Below are 20575 nucleotides of genomic sequence, written 5' to 3'. Positions count from 1 at the left end.
CAATTAAGATTGCATGTCTATTGATGTATCACATCTATTTGCATTTCTTTGTTAATGAGATGCAAGTTGCAAGTTTTAACCAAGAAGGTGAATGGAAAAGTTGAGTAGGATACTCACTTTATTGCTGCAACATTATATTCATTTCAGCTTCAAAAGCACAGCTTTCTTAAGCGAAAGTTGAAGGATGAAACATTATATTTCATTTCAGCTTTGAAAGTACAGTGTACTTAAGTGAAATTTGAAGGATAAAATGTATGCATAAGCTTGATATGTATGAACACAAGCATGTTGATGATTTCCTTGTATTTGAACATGTATGTGTAATTAACTTGAAGGGTTTATTGTTTTGTTTTTAAGCATGCATGTAATGTTAATGTTGACTTGGGAAAAGTTAATTTGGTCTCCAAGATGGAGATAATGATGAAGTGTTTCATATTTGAAAAATAATTCTAAAGTTCCTTTTTCTACATGCTTGACTTGAAGGGTCAATTGTTGTAAAGGCATGTTTTGTTGGCTTGTTATCTAGTCAATCATTTGTATGCAGATATAAAGACATGGAGGTGTTCACAAGATGTGAAATCTGTTTCTTTTGTTGAAGCAGGAGTTTAGGCCATCCAGTTGTTGTCTGTGATCCTGTTGTTGTTAACAGTTGTTGTTGACAGTATGTCAAATAGGTACAAATGAAAATTTTGTGAAGCAGATGTAACTTCACATTGGTTTGTGCCACCTTGGATTAATGGTCAAGGCAGAGAAGCTCAAACTACCTTCTGTGACCTTCTCAGCAGGAGTTCTACAGGAAGTCAAGCAAGAAGACCGTTCTTCCCAAGAGGACAAGCACATCCAGGAAGGAAGTGTTCAAAGGCTTTGGTTCAGAGGCACTATGCAAGGCAAGTGTATGGAGGCTAAAAGAAGAGGGTGAGGTACTCTCATTTACTGTTCAGATCAATATATCAGTCTTTTGGAGTCCAAAAGCTTTTTAGTGGGAAGGCATGATCCAAAATGGATCTAACATAGACTTTTAAGTCTAAGAATGTTCCTCACAGAGGAAAATGAAAGTCAAAGGATTCTCTTGGAAATAGTCTCATTGTGTAGATCTTTTCAATTTGAATCTAACGCAATTTGAATGGGCTAAAATGGAATTCGGATGAAGAAGTTATTGTAAAAAGAAGATTTCCCATTATCCTTAGAAAAGGAGGGATTTATTATAAAAATGGATTTAAATGCTCATTGAAGAAAATCACATTGAAAAGGTCTAAAGGGTGGAGTAGCAAGCCTTAAGGGCTCCCCGATAGCAATCTCCGATATATCGCATCGGAGGAAGGCCTTCGTGCAATATCGGAACCCGGGCGAGCCGATAGAGTGATTGCAATCAGTGGATCGACGGATTGGCAATCGGCACAGTCAAAAGAAAGAACCCCCAGGCCATTGCAATAGCAATATGCAATGCGCCGATATCAGCGATTGGTGAATCACATCGCAACAATATAAAGGGCCAACGCACAAGCAACTTGTGACCTGCCGATAAAGCGACTTGCGACCTACCGATAAAGCGACTTACGATAGTGTGATGAGCGATGACGTGATCGCATCCTGACCATTGGATCGCAAGCTCGATCGGACGGTGGAGATTTAACAGGGAATATCACATTGCTATTATGTTAAGTCCATGAACCAGAGCTCCTACTTGTTGTGATTGCGATATGCAATCAGAGCCTGAACCCGATAAGATTATAAACACGATTTCATATTATTTGAAATCTGGAATTACGAGATTTTCTTTGTATTCCCGTGTAATTGGGTTTTAAGAATTCTACTTGTTGCAATTGCGATATGCGACCAAAGGTGGACCCGATGGGATTATAAGCGCGTTTTCATAAATTTTGAAATTCGGATTTTCGGATTTTCAATGTTTTCCTGTGTAAATCTGAATATCTCTGTGTATTGGAAATATGATCGATTTCGTGGATTTTGTCCTAGGAAGAGGTCACCGATTCCTTTGTAAACTATCTTTGTTCCTGAATCATTTGTGCCACACTGTAAGCGGGCGTTTTGTAACAATAATGCGTTGTAATAGGAATGCAATATACGTAGAGAGCCACAGAGCCACAGAGCCACAGAGCCAGAGGGCCAGTCAAAGAGAAACAGAGGCAAAGGAATGATTTCACAGAGAGAAACAGTTGTGGAAGCCATAGAGTCAGAGGATTCTTCAAAGGCTAGACAGCCAAGCAAAGAAGCTAATCTCCCTTGAGAATTTTTCCCTTAAGGGATCTCACTGTAGAGCAAGAGCCAAGAGCCACAGCTAGAGCTAAGAGCTAGAGCCGAGGGCCAGAGCCAAGAGCTAGAGCCGAGAGCCAGAGCCGAGAGCCAGAGCCAAGAGCTAGAGTCGAGAGTAGAGGCAGAAGCCACCAGAGGTTGGAGGAAAAATAGCAAAGAGATCAAATGATTAAGCTATTGCTAATGTCAAAAATGTGTTGAAGGCAAAAGAAGGAATTCCAAAGACAGTAAAAGAATTCTGAGGGATTTGGTGCAAGCTAGAGCTCAAGATAGCTCAAAGCGCTAATTAAAGGATTCTAGTCCAGAGAAGCCTAGATCTTTCTGCAGAGTATGGACAACCAGGGGTAAGATGGTATTCTAAACCCATAGGTTCAGTGTAAACCAATGGAGTTGAGTGTGGAACTTGTAAAAGAAAGATTACCATAATCCCAGAGAGCCTAGTTGAGTTGACTAGAGCTCACGGAGACGTAGCCCAAGAGGTTTGGGTGAACTACTAATTATTTTGTTGTCTTATATGTTTGTTGATTTGCTGCTTTATTTACTGTTATGTGTGTTTTACATCAGCATAAGCAAATATACATAAGCACTTGAACAGTCTAAAAACAAACACAAGCATACACCTATTTCAAGTTCTTTTAATTCCGCAAATTGTCAATCATAAGCATAGATCTTGGGAATATATAAGCTTTGGAGTGGGAGAGGTTCTTGTAAGCTTGACAAGAAGCCTTTAGTGCCCCATTTCAGATCAGGTGGTATCAGAGCAGTTATATCAGAGCATCAGGTTAATTAACCCCACCTTCAAAGAAGGTGATATCAAAGTTAAGTTATACCAGAGCAGGTTATATCATGATGTAGGTGATATCAGATCAGGATGCTTGATTGACATAGCAATCTATATGCTTGTTTGACTTGAAAGGTGTTAAAACAGTAGAAATAATTTAGATGTTTGATTGTTTGTAAACTGACTGTTGTTTGAAGCTATTGATAGATAAGTCCAGGAGAGGAAAAAAAGGAAGAAGGGCTAAAGGAATTCTTCTTATCCTAAAGGACCTCAAGGCAATCCTTGAAGCACAAGAGTTTTGTTGCAAAAGGTTGCTTGAATAAGCTCTTTGATTAATCTTGTTTGAAGTTCTTTTGTTCATTTTGATAATGAAAACTTCTACAAGTAAGTCCTCAAAATCTTCCTCCATCACAAGATTTTGTGATATGAAGCAAAACTTGTTCACCATGATGGATATGGTGAGAGAAATGAGTGTTGGACTTCGAGAGAAGTTGAATTCCATGAAGGAAGAGCAGCAGTTGCTTTCTAACAAATTGCAAGAAGTGGAAGGCCAACTTCATATTACAAATATGAACCTGGAAAGGATGCATGAGTTGGAGACACAACTCTTTGTTACCAAGGAAGCCTTGGACAAGTATCAACTTAAAGAAGAGCTAAACAATTCTAGTTTGTCTTCAAATTCTTCTAAGAATGTTTATATTGGTTCTTTTGAAAAACATACCAGAGGCATAGGTTCCAAGTTAATGTCCAAGATGGGCTATGAAGGAAAAGGCTTGGGCAAACATGCACAAGGTATTGGTTAGCCAATAATGGTTGAGGAAAGGCCTAAGTATTTGGGTCTTGGCTATGGACAGTCTTATGGAGAAAATTCCAAAGCTGCCATGAAGGCCATTGAAACAGTTCCAAGAAGGAGTTTCATTTCAAGTCTTCTACCTCAAGAGTGTAAAGATTGTATTTGTGGAGAATGCAATAGCTTGAAACATCATTTGCAGGATGCAGGTGTTCATAAGCATGCACTTGAACCAGAGAGTTGTGGAAACTCTGACAACCTTGAAGAGATTGATGGTGTTCCAAAGGGAGCTACTTCTTCATTCAATTCACCTCCTCATGAAGGCAATAAAGGTGAAAAAGAAAGGTATAAATATGGTTCTAAAAATATTCCTTTTGAATGTGTTAAGCATGATAAATTTCCACATAAGTATTGGAAAATAATTTCTTGTTCCTTTTGTGGTTTGGATAACCATATTATTTCTAGATGTTGGAAGAGAATGGCCACATGCAAGAAACTTTGGAAGGAAAAGAAGCAAGAAGCCAAAGGTCCATTGGACAAGGCAAATCATGTTGTTGAGGAGATGCACATGTGTTGCACTTACTTCCATAAGCAAGGACATATTTCTGCAAAATGTTGGACTCTGAATCCAACAATGCTTCCATGAAACTTGAAGAAGGTGGAAAGAGAAAATGGCGGAAATGGAAAGGAAGATTCCATGATTGATGTGTTTCAGGATGATTCACATGTTGATGCTGAAGTGTAGACAAAGGAAGGACCTTTGAAATGGATTCGTAAGAAATGGTTAGAATTATTATCCAATTAAGATTTCATTTCTATTGATGTATCACATTTATTTGCATTTCCTTGTTAATGAGATGCAAGTTGTAGGTTTTTACCAAGAAGGTGAATGGAAAAGTTGAGTAGGAGACTCAATTTATTGCTGCAACATTATATTCGTTTCAGCTTCGAAAGCATAGTGTTCTTAAGCGAAAGTTGAAGGATGAAACATTATATTTCATTTCAGCTTCGAAAGTATAGTGTACTTAATTGAAAGTTGAAGGATGAAATGCATGCATGAGCTTGATATGCATGAACACAGGGATGTTGATGATTTCCTTGTATTTGAACATGTATGTGTAATTAAATTGAAGGGTTGATTGCTTTGTTTTTAAGCATGCATGTAATGTTAATTTTGACTTGGGAAAAGTTGATTTGGTCTCCAAGATGGAGATAATGATGAAGTGTTTCATCTTTGAAAAAGAATTCTGAAGTTCCTTTTTCTACATGCTTGACTTGAAGGGTAAATTGTTGTAAAGGCATGTTTTGTTGGCTTGTTATCTAGTCAATCATTTGTATGTAGATGTAAAGACATGGAGGTGTTCACAAGATGTGAAATCTATTTCTTTTGTTGAAGCAGTAGTTTAGGCCATCTAGTTGTTGTCTGTAATCTTGTTGTTTTTAACAGTTGTTGTTGACAATATGTCAAATAGGTACAAATGAAAATTTTTTGAAGCAGATGTAACTTCACATTGGTTTGAGCCACCTTGGATCAATGATCAAGGCAGAGAAGTTCAAACTACCTTCTGTGACCTTCTCAGCAGGAGTTCTGTAGGAAGTCAAGGAGGAAGACAGTTCTTCCCAGGAGGACAAGCACATCCAGGAAGGAAGTGTTCAAAGGCTTTGGTTCAGAGGCACTATGCAAGGCAAGTGTATGGAGGTTGAAAGAAGAGGGTGAGGTACTCTCATTTACTGTTTAGATCAGTATATCAGTCTTTTGGAGTCCAAAAGATTTTTAGTGGGAAGGCGTGATCCAAAATGGATCTAACATAGACTTCTAAGTCTAAAAATGTTCCTCACAGAGGAAAATGAAAGTCAAAGGATGCTCTTGGAAATAGTCTCATTTCATATATGTTTTCAATATAAATCTAACGCAATTTGAATGGGCTAAAACGGACTTCGGTTGAAGAAGTTATTGTAAAAAGAAGATTGCCCATTATCCTTAGAAAAGGAGGCATTTCTTATAAAAATGGACTTAAAGGCTCATTGAAGAAAATAGCATCGGAAAGGTTTAAAGGGTGGAGTAGCAGGCCTTAAGGGCTTCCCGATAATGATCTCTAATATATCGCATCGGGGGAAGGCCTTTGCGTGATATCTGAACCTGGGCGAGCCGATAGAACGGTTGCGATTGGCGGATCGACGATCAGCACAATCAAAAGAAAGAACCCCCGGGCCATTGCAATAGTGATATGCAATGCACTGATATCGGCGATTGACGATCGGCGATCGGTGAATCGCATTGCAACAATATAAAGGACCAATGCACAATCCACTTGCGACCTGCCGATAAAGCGACTTGCGATAGTGCAATGAGCAATGACGTGATCACATCCTAACCATTGGATCGCGAGCTCGATCAGACGGTGGAGATTTAACGGGGAATATTGCATCACTATTATGTTAAGTCCATGAACCAGAGCTCCTACTTGTTGCTATTGCGATATGCGATCAGAGCCCGGACTCGATAGGATTATAAACATGATTTCATATTATTTGAAATCCGGAATTACGGGATTTTCTTTGTATTCTCATGTAATTGGGTTTTAAGTATTCTGCCTGTTGCGATTGCGATATGCAACCAAAGGCGGACCCAGTGGGATTATAAGTGCAATTTCATAAATTTTGAAATCCGTATTTTCGGATTTTCAATGTTTTCCTGTGTAAATCTGAATATCTCTGTGTATTGGAAATATGGTCGATTTTGTGGATTTTGTCATGGGAAGAGGTCGCCGATTCCTTTGTAAATTGTCCCTGTTCCAGAATCATTTGTGTCATGCTGTAAGTAAGCATTTTGTAACAATGATGTGTTGTAACAGGAATGCGTTATATGCAGAGAGCCACAAAGCCAGATGGCTAGTCTCAGAGCCACAGAGCCAGAGAGCCAGAGGGCCAGTCGAAGAGAAACAGAGGCAGAGGAATGATTGCATAGAGAGAAACAGCTGTGGAAGCCGCAGAGTGAGAGGATTCTTCAAAGGCCAGAGAGCCAAACAAAGAAGCTAGTCTCCCTTGAGAAATTTTCCCTTCAGGGAGCTCACTACAGAGCAAGAGCCAAGAGCTAAGAGCCAGAGCCAAGAGCCAGAGCCAAGAGCTAGAGCTGAGAGCCAGAGTCGAGAGCGAGAGCCAAGAGCCAGAGCTGAGAGCAAAGGAAAAATCCACCAGAGGTTGGAGGCAAAACAACAAAGAGATCAAATGATCAAGCTATTTCTGATGTCCAAAATGTGCTGAAGACAGAAGAAGGAATTCCAGAGACAGTAAAAGAATTCTGAGGGAGTTGGTGCAGGCTAGAGCTCAAGATAGCTCAGAGTGCTAATTGAAGGAGTCTAGTCCAGAGAAGCCTAGATCTGTCTGCAGAGTATGGACATACAGGGGTAAGATGGTATTCTAAACCCATAGGTTCAGTGTAAACCAAAGGAGTTGAGTGTGGAACTTTTAAAAGAAAGATTACCATAATCCCAAAGATCCTAGTTTAGTTGACTAGAGCGGATTAGGAGCTCAGGACCAAGTGTCGTAAAATGGTCAAAAAATAAAATTGTTCATAATTGGTTTGAACCTAAACAACCGGATAGATCTCGTCTTCCTGATTCTGGTGCCATGAACGGTTCAGAAAACAGTCGCAGTATGAGAAAGTTATGCCAAAAAGAAAAATTGCCCAATAACATTGAAATTTTGAATTTTTTCAAAAAAAAAAATTAAAATAGAATATTCCTGGAATATTCTAGAGAATATTCTTTCTGGGCAGCGAATGGAAAGCTACCACGTGGCAGGCCCGGATGGCGCCACATGGCCCAAGGTGACATCAACAAGTTTGGATGGCGTATACCAAAAGGCTTGGGTGGCGGAGAGGTTCGATCCCACGACCTCCGGGACACTAAAGGGACGTCTTACCGTTGGGCCAAACAGGTGGTTCGTGTTTGCATAGCGGACCAAACACTATTTAAATGTTAAAATGGTTTTGGGTGGGAAATGAAGGGGGCCAGCCCCTAAGCGCCAGCCCCCATACCACGTGACCAACGCCATTGAACCATGGGCTCTAAACCCTTAACCGCTAGCACGGAATCCGATACAAACCTCCAGCCACTTATCCAAGTCACATGCGCGCTAAATGGGGAGTTAACTAACAGTCAATTTGGTGGATTTTTGGCGGAGCGCCAAATTTGGGCGGTCCCGCCATAATTGGCGGACCTATCTGGACCTCCACTACAGTTAGCTGGAGTGATTCTAGGCCAAATTAGAGGAAATCTTCAAGGAGCCATAACTTTGGCTAGGAAAATCCTTTTTGGACGAATTTTTTTTTGATTTTGGGTCTCTTCGACCTTCTGAAGCCATTAGAATAGGTTTCACAGCCATCTGAGGTTGCTTTCAGGTGTTTTTTCTTCATGGAAGTTTCAGGAGCCACTAGGGCCAAATCAGTTTGGGAGTTGCATTGGGAATTGTGCAGCCAGTGAATGTGGAACAAAGGTCATTCCTGAAGTTTTTCAGCATTCTGAATCCATTTCTATAGCTCGTTTTTCCTGTTGAGGCATTCTTCTCACTGTTTAGCTTCAGGGAAGCTTTCAGGGCCACCAGGGCCATTTCAGTGCTTGAGCTGTTTGGGGGCTATGTTCATCCATTTTTGGTGATTCAAAAGCCTATGTCTGCTATTTTCGACCTTCTGAGTCTAATGGAAGAGGTTTCAGAACCAATTGAGGTCATCTTCACCTCAAAATTCTCCATGCAAGTTTAAAGGGCCACTAGGGCCAATTGGGGAAAGTACTGTATAAGGTACAATTTCATTGTTTAGTGTTTGGGAAAGAGAATGTTTAGCTAATTCCTATCTTCTGATTCTGTATTTATAGTCAGATCTATCTTTCGAGACACTCATATTCTTGTATTAGCCTTTGTAGCATTTTTAATACAAGAGGACAAGCCTAGTTTGAGAGGCTTGGTCCAGCAGATGTAGCCCAAAAGGGGTGAACCGCTTTATCATTTTGATGTCTTTATTTGCTAAAGATGATATGCTAAACAAAATTGATATAAAGTGTTAAACAGCAAATATACATAACTTGCATACACACATAATCACCTATTTAGCTGCAAAAAGTTATTTGTTTTATTCTGCAAGACATTAAACTTCAAGTATGTGTATGTCAAAGACTTCTAAGTGTTTACGTTGTTATTTCTTTAGGCAGAGCTTGTAGAGGGCCAGGTAGCCTCTGGAACTCATCCTCTCTTTAAAGGTGACATGTCCGGTGAATGCCCCTACAGTCTATCTCTGTATAAGAAATAAGAAGTTTTCACATTTTCAGAGGTCACTTGGAGTGTATAACTCACATTTGAAATTATGGGAAATGGATACCTTGCACCCTTAAACAAGTACATTCCATTTTCAGATTAGATGGTATCAGAGCACTAGGTTTTCTTGACTGACATCACTAGCTTGATTGTGTAGCTTGAAAGGTGTCTTAAGCAGTGTTGAAGATTGACTGCTTTATTATTCTGCAAACTACTTGTTGTTTGAGTTTGCTAAAGCTCTTTTGTTCATTTTTATAATGACAACTTCCATAAGTGAGTTCTCAAAATCATCCTCCTTCACAAGATTCTTTGATGAAGGCTTGAAGCAAGAATTTTTCATCATGATGAATATGGTGAGAGAAATGTATGAGGATGAAAGAAAGAGCTCTAGACTTCAAGAGCAGTTGAATTCCATGAGGGAAGAGAAGCAGTTGCTTTCTGACCAATTGCAGGAAATGGAAAGCCAACTTCATATTGCAAACATGAATCTGGAAAGGATGCATGAGTTGGAGACACAACTCCTTGTTTCCAAAGAAGCCTTAGCCAAGTATCAGCTTGAAGAAGAGGTAAACAATTCTAGTTTGTCTTCAAATTCTTATAAGAATGTTTATGTTGGTTCTTTTGAGAAACATACCAGAGGCATAGGGTCCAAGTTGATGTCCAAAATGGGATATGAAGGAAAAGGATTGGGCAAACATGCACAGGGTATAGTTGAGCCAATAATGGTTGGGGTAAGGCCTAAGAATTTGGGTCTTGGCTATGGACAATCTTATGGAGAAAGTTCCAAAGCAGCTATGAAGGCAATTGAAACAGTTCCTAGAAGGAGTTTCATTTCAGGTTCTCTATCTCAAGGTTGTAAAGGTTGTATCCTTGAGGAATGCAATTGTTTGAAACATGCTTTGCAGGAAGAAGGTGTGCATAAGCATGCACTTGAACAAGGAAGTGGTGAAAGCTCTAAAACCATTGAAGGGATTCATAGTGTTCCAAAAGGAGCTTCTTCTTCATTTGATTCACCTCCTCATGAAGGTAATGAAGGTGAAAGACAAAGGTATAAATCTGATTTCCATCACACTTCCTTTGATCATGTAAAGCATGGAAAATTTCCACATAAGCATTGGAAAAGAATTGCATGTTCTTTTTGTGGTTTGGTTAACCATAGTGTTTCTAGATGTTGGAAAAGAATGGCAACATACAGGAAACTTTTGAAGGAAAGGAGGCAAGAAGCCAAAGTTCCATTGAACAATGCAAATCATGCTATCAAGAAGATGAACATGTGTTGCACTTATTGCCATAAGCATGGACATACTGCTGAAAGGTGTTGGACTCTGAATCCAACAATGCTTCCACGAAAGTTGAAGAAATTGGAGAAAGAGTATGGCAAGAATGGGAAGGAAGTTTCCATCATTGATATGTGTCAGGATGATACACATGTTGATATTGATGTGCAGTTAAAGGAAGCGCCTTTGAAATGGATTGGTAAGAAATGGTTAGAATTCTTATCCAATTAAAGTTGCATGTCTTTTGATTGAATGCATTTCTTTGTTAAGGGAATGCAAGTTGCAGGATGGAAAAGCTGAGTATGAGACTCACTCTATCACAGCGAAAGTTATATTCATTTCAGCTTTGAAAGTACATGTACATGTGATCGAGGATATTGTACTTATGATTGTACTTAAGAGAAAGTTGAAGGATAAACTGCATGCATGAGAATGATATGCATGAGCACAGGGATCATGATGATTTCCTTGTATTTTAAACATGTATGTGTGATTAACTTGAAGGGTTGATTACTTTGTTTTTAACCATGCATGTAATGTAATATTGACTTGGAAAAAGTTAATTTGATCTCCAAGATTGTAAAGAGGAGAAATGATGAAGTGTTTCATCTTTGTAAAAGCCTTCTCATTTGGGAGGCAGCTCTTCTTCTGGAGCGGAGGTGCCATGGATGGGCATCGTGACAGTTGATAAGGCAGGACATTTTGGCATCAGTATGCTCTTTTGGCTGAATGGAAGAGGATATTTCTGTTCCTCAAGTGTTGTATAGTTCAGTTCAGAGATTCAGTAAGCTTTTGGGGACCAAAAGCCTTCTCATTTGGGAGGTGTGATCAGGAGCTTAGGACCAAGTGTCGTAAAATGGTCAAAAAATAAAAGTGTTCAAAATTGGTTTGAACCTGAATGACTGGATATAGCTCGTTTTCCTAATTCTGGCACCGTGAACGGTTCGGAAAACGGTCGCCGTGAGAAAGTTATGCCAAAAAGAAAAATTGCCCAATAACATTGAAATTTTGAATTTTTTCAAAAAAAAAAATTAAAATAGAATATTCCTGGAATATTCCAGAGAATATTCTTTCTGGGCAGCGAATGGAAAGCTTCCAAGTGGTAGGCCCGGACGGTGCCACGTGGCCCAAGGTGACATCAGCAAGTTCGGATGGCGTATACCAAAAGGCTTGGGTGGCAGAGAGGTTCGATCCCGCGACCTCCGGGACACTAAAGGGACGTCTTACCGTTGGGCCAAACAGGTGGTTCATGTTTGCATAGCGGACCAAACACTATTTAAATGTTAAAATGGTTTTGGGCGGGAAATGAAGGGGGCCAGCCCCTAAGCGCCAGCCCCCATACCACGTGACCAACGCCATTGAACCATGGGCTCTAAACCCTTAACCGCCGGCACGGAATCCGATACAAACCTCCAGCCACTTATCCCGGTCACATGCGCGCTGAATGCGGAGTTAACTAACAGTCAAGTTGGCGGATTTTTGGCGGAGCGCCAAATTTGGGCGGTCCCGCCATAATTGGCGGACCTATCTGGACCTCCACTACAGTTAGCTGGAGTGATTCTAGGCCAAATTAGAGGAAATCTTCAATGAGCCATAACTTTGGCTAGGAAAGTCCTTTTTGGATGATTTTTTTTTTTTTATTTTGGGTCTCTTCGACCTTCTGAAGCCATTGGCATAGGTTTCACAGCCATCTGAGGTCATTTTCAGGTGTTTTTTCTTCATGGAAGTTCCAGGAGCCACTAGGGCCAAATCAGTTTGGGAGTTGCATTGGGAATTGTGCAGCCAGTGAATGTGGAACAAAGGTCATTCCTGAAGTTTTTCAGCATTCTGAATCCATTTCTACAGCTCGTTTTTCCTGTTGAGGCATTCTTCTCACTGTTTAGCTTCAGGGAAGCTTTCAGGGCCACCAGGGCCATTTCAGTGCTTGAGCTGTTTGGGGGCTATGTTCATCCATTTTTGGTGATTCAAAAGCCTATGTATGTTATTTTCGACCTTTTGAGTCTAATGGCAGAGGTTTCAGAACCAATTGAGGTCATCTTCACCTCAAAATTCTCCATGCAAGTTTAAAGGGCCACTAGGGCAAGTTGGGGAAAGTACTGTATAAGGTACAGTTTCACTGTTTAGTGTTTGGGAAAGAGTATGTTTAGCTAATTCCTATCTTCTAATTCTGTATTTACAGTCAGATCTGTCTTTCGAGACACTCATATTCTTGTATTAGCCTTTGTAGCATTTTTAATACAAGAGGACAAGCCTAGTTTGAGAGGCTTGGTCCAGCAGATGTAGCCCAGAAGGGGTGAACTGCTTTATCATTTTGATGTCTTTATTTGTTGAAGATGATATGCTAAACAAAACTGATATAAAGTGTTAAACAGCAAATATACATAACTTGCATACACACATAATCACTTATTTAGCTGCAGAAAGTTATTTGTCTTATTCCGCAAGACATTAAACTTCAAGTATGTGTATGTCAAAGACTTCTAAGTGTTTACTTTGTTATTTCTTTAGGCAGAGCCTGTAGAGGGCCAGGTAGCCTCTGGAACTCATCCTCTCTTTAGAGGTGACATGTCCGGTGAATTCCCCTACAGTCTATCTTTGTATAAGAAATAAGAAGTTTTCACATTTTCAGAGGTCACTTGGAGTGTATAACTCACATTTGAAATTATGGGAAATGGATACCTTGCACCCTTAAACAAGTACATTCCATTTTCAGATCAAGAGCTCACGGAGACGTAGCCGAAGAGGTTTGGGTGAACTCCTAATTATATTGTTGTCTTATGTGTTTGTTGATTTGCTGACTTATTTACTATTATATGTGTTTTACATCAGCATAAGCAAATATACATAAGCACTTGAATAGTCTAAAAACAAACACAAACATGCAGCTATTTCAACTTCTTTTAATTCCGCAAATTGTCATTCATAAGCATAGATCTTGGGAATATATAAGCTTTGGAGTGGGAGAGGTTCTTGTAAGCTTGACAAGAAGCCTTTAGTGCCCCATTTCAGATCATCTCTTCTATATGGCCCACATCCTCTACATTCTTTGATTTAGCAATTTCCATCCAGCGATGTGTCCTTCCTCTCTCCTTCTCAAGCTCAAACAAGAAAGGGATGGAAAATTTATGTGGTATTACTCTGCCTCCCTCAATGAATTTATAATAAGAGCTTAGATTGGGTTGTGGGCTAGGTTCCTGCAGCTCTTGGGATTCTCCCTTTGATATCTTGTGAGCATATGTCTCCTCCTGTACCTATTATTTTGCTTCTTTACCTTTCCTGTGTCCTTGTTGTCCTTCCTACTGCTTTTTTTGTGTTTCTTGTAGTGCTGACAGAGTTTCCTGTAGGATTATTTGTGTTTCTTGTAGGAGGCCTTTTCCTTTCTGAAATGGGGTCAAATGTTTTTTGATTTTCTTTGATGATTCCAACCTGGTGACAGACCTCCTAAAAAAGGTGATTTGCGACTTTGGGGAAGCCTGTTTTGATGTGCCTTCTTCACCTTTCATTTCCGGGGAGACTAGTTTTTCTTGTTCTTTTGGTGAGTCCTCAATAATAATAGGAGTCTTGGTGGGTGTTTTTGGTCTCCCCTATTTGATCCTAGTGCTCCTCCTTGTTCTAAAATATAGGGGAGTTTTCCTCTGCCTTTTTCCTGTTGACTTTATGGGTGTGCTTAGGGAGGTCAAGGTAGCAACTACCTCTGCCTCTGTGGGTTCAACGGACACTCTTGGAGATTCCTCCCCTTCCTTGGTATGTTTTTTAGGGCTTGCCTCATAATTAATATTTGAGGTATAATGCATATGAATTTGGTGGAATTCTGCACTGGAGTGCCTCCATAGAGAGGCTTTCCATAATGGCCAATTGGCTCTCTTTTTCCTATACCTGCCTCCTCAGCCATGTGTTTTTAGCCTCTAGTTGAGATTTCATAATTCATTCCTTGTCTCTTATCCTACTCAACTCTCTTCCCATCTCCAATAGCTTCTCTTCCATATGGCCATGTCCTCTACATTCTTTGATTTAGCAATTTGCATCCAGCGATGTTTCCTTCCTCTCTCCTTCTCAAGCTCAAATAAGAAAGGGATGGAAAATTTATGTGGTATTACTCTGCCTCCCTCAATGAATCTATAATAAGAGCTTAGATTAGGTTTTCCATTAGGTTCCTGCAGCTCTTGGGATTATCCCTTTGATTTGTTTGGAGCATGTGCCTCCTCCTGTACTTGTGTTGTTGCTTCCTTGCCTTTCCTCTGTCCTTGTTGTCCTTCTTGCTGCTTTTTCTGTGTTTCCTGTATTGCTAATAGAGTTTCCTGTATGATTGTCTACGTTTCTTGTAGGAGGATTTTCCTTTCTGAAATGGGGTCAAAGGTTCTTTGATTTTCTTTGTTGATTCTGGCCTAGTGACAGGCCTCCTAACATAGGTGATTTTCGACATTGGGAAATCTTGTTTTGATATGCCCTCTTCAACTTTCATTTCTAGGGAGACTAGTTTTTCTTGTTCTTTTTGTGAGTCCTCAATAATGATAGGAGTCTTGGTGGGTGTTTTTGGTCTCCCCTATTTGATCCTAGTGCTCCTCCTTGTTTTTAAATATAGGGGAGTTTGCCTCTCCTTTTTCCTGTTGACTTTATGGGTGTGCTTAGGGCAGTCAAGGCAGCAACTGCCTTCCTCTCTGTGGGTTCAGGAGACATTCTTGGAGATCCCTCCCCTTCCTTGGTATGTTTTTCAGGTCTTGCCTCATCCTTTTGTTCTTCCTCCCCACTATTCGCTCCTCCTTCTTCTTCTTCCTCTATTTTATTTGTCTCTAACTCCTCTTCTTCCTCAGGTTCTTCCTCTTCTTCTTCGAGCTCTTCCTCTTATTCTTCAGGTTCTTCCTCTTCTTCTTCAAGTTTCTCTTCTTCTTTCTCAAGTCATTCTTCTTCCTCCTCACCACTAGAGGTTGGGTCCCTCTCATATTCAATGGCTTCAATTACAGCCTCCCTGTCCATGTCCCTAAATGTGGACCATAGAATAGGGACTCTTAACTGGCTCAAGGCATCTTCTAGTATGAGCTTGATGAGTCCATGATGTGTCAGCTACTGATGTTTTCCTTCCTGTACCTTTAGGCTCATGTATATTATTGATTGCAACAAGAAGTAGGGTACACTAAGTCTTTTTTCAAGGGGTAACTCCTCTCCAAATCTCAACTCATGGAGGAGTCTAAATTGGTAACCATAGATTATACTGAGCCTTCCTTCACAAGAAATATATTTGAGAATGTGATAGCTTACTTCATCCCAAGGATAGGGAAGGATCTCCCTTATAATCCCATTTTTGTCCTCAATTGGCTCTTCATCTATCAATAAAAAGTTCTTCTTATCAAAAGCATTGCTAGCTTTATCCTCCTTTCTCCATTACATGCCTAGAGGAAGTGTAGTGATTCTGCTAATGATTTCAGGGGTAATTATTATTGACAATCCTCTTACCACATAAGTAGCACTGATTCTAGCATGAGGGGTGAGTGACATGGAAAATTCTCAAGATACATCATCATCATATCCTCTAAGAAGCTCGAAGAATCACAACCATTGCTGCCTTATAAATATCTCTACCATAGGGGGATGGAGGTTTATTCTAGATGTCCCTATGGGCTCCCTTCTGTTGAAACCTCCTGTCATTTTCTCCTCCATGACAAGCTAACTGTAGGGAGTTTGGTGGCCTAGCTCTAGAGATTTCCAAGGTGACTGAGGGTTTAGAGTTTAGGAGGGTGACTGCAATTCTCTCTTTATCCCCACACAATTTTTTCTACCTCCAGGCCCACTGTAATTAATAAATAAAAATGCAGATTTCGTTTTTTCTTTCCTATCTATGAATTCAAAACATAGAGGATATGGGCCACCTACCTTTCACTGTGATGCCCTGGGTGAGGAGAATTTCTGAATATCTGGGCCCTAGGCACCCCTTTGCAGATTTTTTTGACAATTCCCACTGTTTCCTGTAGGTTAGCCCTGGCGTGTTGTTTCCTGTAGGATGGATGAAACTGGTTTGCTTATTTTATGCCTCTTCCAAGTGGTCCCATTTCTCTTGATCTCGAAATGAACGATGTGTGCATGAAATTTAGGATTTTTTTCTATTTATGGTTGATTCCTTGGAGCGTTGTGTTGGCTAGCAGTGTACGTGATTTCCCCTTTTGGACCGTTGGCCCACCGTTAGTTATCATGCAACCTTCCCTCATAATCATCACCCACTCCTGTACAACTTAACTCAACCACCTTTTCGACTTATTTTCTTTGATGTGACCTTGCCACGTGGCCTGCTGACTAGGAGTTTACTTTTTGTTTTCGAGTTGAGGGTGGCCAAGTTAATTGGCCACCTTCAGCTTATAAAATCAACTTTTTCATATTCCTACACTTTTATCATATTCGTACTTAGGAAAGAGTGTGGATGAGGTGCCATACCTGTGCCTTCCTTCGCTTGGTTGATGCATGCTGGAGGGTGGCTCTGTTGTGCTTCTTCTTGTTCAGGTACATGTTTTTCCTTGGCTCTTGTTTTGTTGATTTCACCCAGCTGATATATTTGTCTTCTTTGTTGTGGTGTGCAGGTGCTTGGCCTCTTCTGCTGCTATTGAGCTCTAGATAGGTGCCATAGTGCCTACAGGGGTGCTGAAACTCTTTTTCTGCATGGATGCTGAAGGAGGAGGCATGGAGAATTGTTGTTGTCATAACACAAGCTGCTACAGGGTTTCCTATAGTACTACAAGAAATCCTGTAGTTGCCTCTTTCATCATTTTTTTGGTTTTTTTTTCACTTAGAGGAGGGATGGTTGGTGATGAAGGAGTGTAGGAGATGGAGTGGTACGTGAGTGAGGCCAATGACTTGGACCTTTTTTTTTGAGTGGTTTTTTTTTTATGGACACAGAATTTGGTATAGTTATGAGATGGTGTTGGGTGAGAGGTGTAGGTTTTTTTAACATTAGAATAGGCATGCATCGCTTAGAATAGGACTACATCATATTTTTGTCAATCGAGACTTCTTTCCTACATTTTTTTGGACATCCTGTAGTTCTGATAATTAAAGGAAACTCTATAGTAGTCAGAAAAATGCCTAAAAATTGATTTTTGATGCTTGGAAGTGAAGATGGATGATGGAGACATGGTAGGTATGGAGGATATGAAGTGAATGGAGGAAGAATAGGTGTGATTCTTGGCTTATTGTCCCTTGAGCTTTGAGTCCTTTGTAGGCTTTGAAAACCTGCAAAAATCATGGAATTTTATTAGTGGGCAGGTTTTAGGTCCCTGCAATGCATTTTCTTTTTTTCTTTTCTTTTTCTCTCCTTTTTTTTGAAAGATACACAGGTTGCCTCAAAGGATGTTTTCAACCTATTAACCTGTCATAGGCGCCTCAAGGGAGGTTTTCACCCAGGGATATTTTATTTTCATTTTTTCACTCTTGGGTTACCTCAAGGAGGTTTTCAACCTAAAAGTTGGCCATAGCTGCCTCATGGAGGTTTTCACCTAGGTCCCTTATTACTTTTTTCTCTTTTTTTTCTTCAAAAATAAAACAATCTTCAAGAATTCAGTGAGTTGGAAGCTGAGACACTTCCAATCACATTCACTTCCTTACTGATAGTACTGATAAACTCTTCCTTTGACAGAGGTATTTTGTAGGCTTTCAATATGTATCCATTGACAAGAAAGGGGATACCTTCTTCATCAATGGTTCTGATCTAAACAACCCCATTGTCATGGAACTTTTCTATAACATATGGGCCCAACCATCTGGTCATCAAATTTCCTTTGAAGTCCTTGCACCTGAATTCATATAGCAAAGCCCAATTAACCTCTTGAAAACATTGTCTTTGATGTTTTTGTCATGGCAAAACTTTCTTTGTACTTGAGTCATCTATGTGTGTAGGAGGGCTTGCATCCTGAATTCATCCAAACAATTGAGCCAGAGAAACCTCTCTTGTTGTGCCCTTGTAACATCCAAATCCAATTGTGCTTCCATTCTCAAAGTGTTTTACTCAAACTCAATGGAGAGAAGAGCCTTCTTCCAATAGACCAAATCATAAGGGGTGAAGTAAGTGGTTGTCTTCCAAGTTGTATTATATGCCCAAGTGGCCTCCACTAGTCTATCAGCCCAATATTTCCTGTTGTTGCTCACAACCTTTGTGAGAATGCTTTCCAATGCTCTGTTGGTAACCTCTACTTGTCCATTGGCCTAAGGATGGTAAGAATTTGACTTCTTGTGCTTGATCTTATGCTGACTCAATAGATTCTCAATCAGGTGTGAGGTGAATTGAGCGCCCTGATCAGTGACTAGCTCTCTAGGGTACCCAAAATTGTAAAACACATTCTCCCTTAAGAACTCAACCACTTTCTCTTATGTTGCTACCTTGACAACCTTGGTTTCAACCCACTTTGTTAAGTAATCAGTGCACACAATTATGTACTTTTCTACCCTGATGGTGGATCAATGGGCCCAATGAAATCCATGCCCCACTTGTCAAATGGCTCAAGATTCACTTGAGGTTGCAAAGGCATTTCATCCCTAGGAGTAGGTTTCCCCATTCTTTAGCATTGGTCACATCGACTAGTATATCTTCTTGCATATTGGTGGAGAGTGGGCCAATAGTAGCCAACTTGTAGTACCTTGAAGGTTGTCCTCTGGGTCGCAAAGTGACCTCCACAAGGCTCGTCATGATAGGCCAAAAGGATGTCAAAAACTTCCTCCTCCCTGACACATCTCCTCAAAATTTGATCTGGGCCTATCTTGAAGAGATTTACCCCAATCCAAGTGAATAATGCGCTTTTTCTTATAATTCTGCTCTTTTCCTTGGAGGACAAATTTGGAGGGAAATGTGCAGCCACTAAGTAGTTGGATATGTTAGCAAACCATGGAGAGAGAACTGAAATAGCGAATAAATTCTCATCTGGCAGTTGATCATCAACCATTCCTTCCTCACCTGTAGGCAAAGCAAGTCTAGACAAAAAATCTACAACTACATTTTCTCTACCAAGCTTATCAATGATAGTTAGATCAAACTGTTGTAACAAAATCAACCATCTAATAATTTTGGCATTCACATTAGGCTTGTTCATCAAATATTTAATAGCAACATGGTTAGTATGTACAAAGGTCTGGTAACCAATGATGTAATGTCTAAATTTATTCAAGGAATGGACAACATCTAGGAGCTCTTTTTCAGTCACAGTATAGTTCAATTCAGCCTTGGATAGATTTTTGTTGATGAAGTAAATGGCATAAGGTAACTTGTCATCTATTTGGCCTAGAGATTCTCCTATAGATTTTTCAGAGGCATCAACATGGATGTGGAAAGGAAGAGCCCAATTTGGGCCTCAGAGTATAGGTGCAATAGTCAACTTGTCCTTTAGGGTTTCTAGGGCCTCTTGGCAGCTTTCTGACCATAAAAATTCAGAGTCCTTGGCCAATAGTCAAAACAAAGGTGAGGCTACTTTGCTGAAGTCCTTCATGAATCTCTTATAGTATCCAACTAAGCCTAATAAACTCCTGACATCCCTCTACTTCTAAGGAGTAGGGACCCTCTTTATGATAGAAATTTTATTTGGGTCCACTTGCAATCCTTCCTGGGATATTGAGTGACCTAGAACAATCCCTACATTCATCAAGAACTCACACTTCTCAGGACTAAGGGATAATTTCATTTCAATGCATTTGTTTAATAATTTCCCCAAGTTAGAGAGAGCCTCCAGGAAATCACACCCATAGGGGGTGAAATCATCCATATAAATTTCCACAGAGTCATGGACTAGATCTACAAAGATGCTTAGGACTGCCCTCTGAAAAGTGGCAAGGGCATTTCATAATCCAAAAGGAAGTACCCTATAAGCAAAGGTATGCTAACGACAAGTGAATATGGTCTTATCTTGGTCCTCTAGGCTGACCTAGATCTAATTGTAACCACTGAATCCATCCAGGAAAGAGAAGAACTTCTTTCCTGCAAAACCATCTAATACTTGGTCAATGAAAGGTAGAGGGAAATGGTCTTTTTTTGTGGCTTTGTTTAGTTCTATGTAGTCCACATAGATCCTCCATTTCCCATTCTTCTTTGGGACCAGAACCAGAGGAGAGACCCACTCACTATCTGAGATGGGGTAAATGAACTCTGAATCAACCAACTTTTGCAAATCTTGTTTA

This window comes from Pinus tabuliformis, chromosome 2_2, assembly GCF_031772625.1.
Source record: "Pinus tabuliformis cultivar Carrire ecotype Pingquan chromosome 2_2, CPIR1, whole genome shotgun sequence".
NCBI classification, from domain to species: Eukaryota; Viridiplantae; Streptophyta; class Pinopsida; order Pinales; family Pinaceae; genus Pinus; species Pinus tabuliformis.
This window is presented reverse-complemented; position numbering follows the sequence as displayed.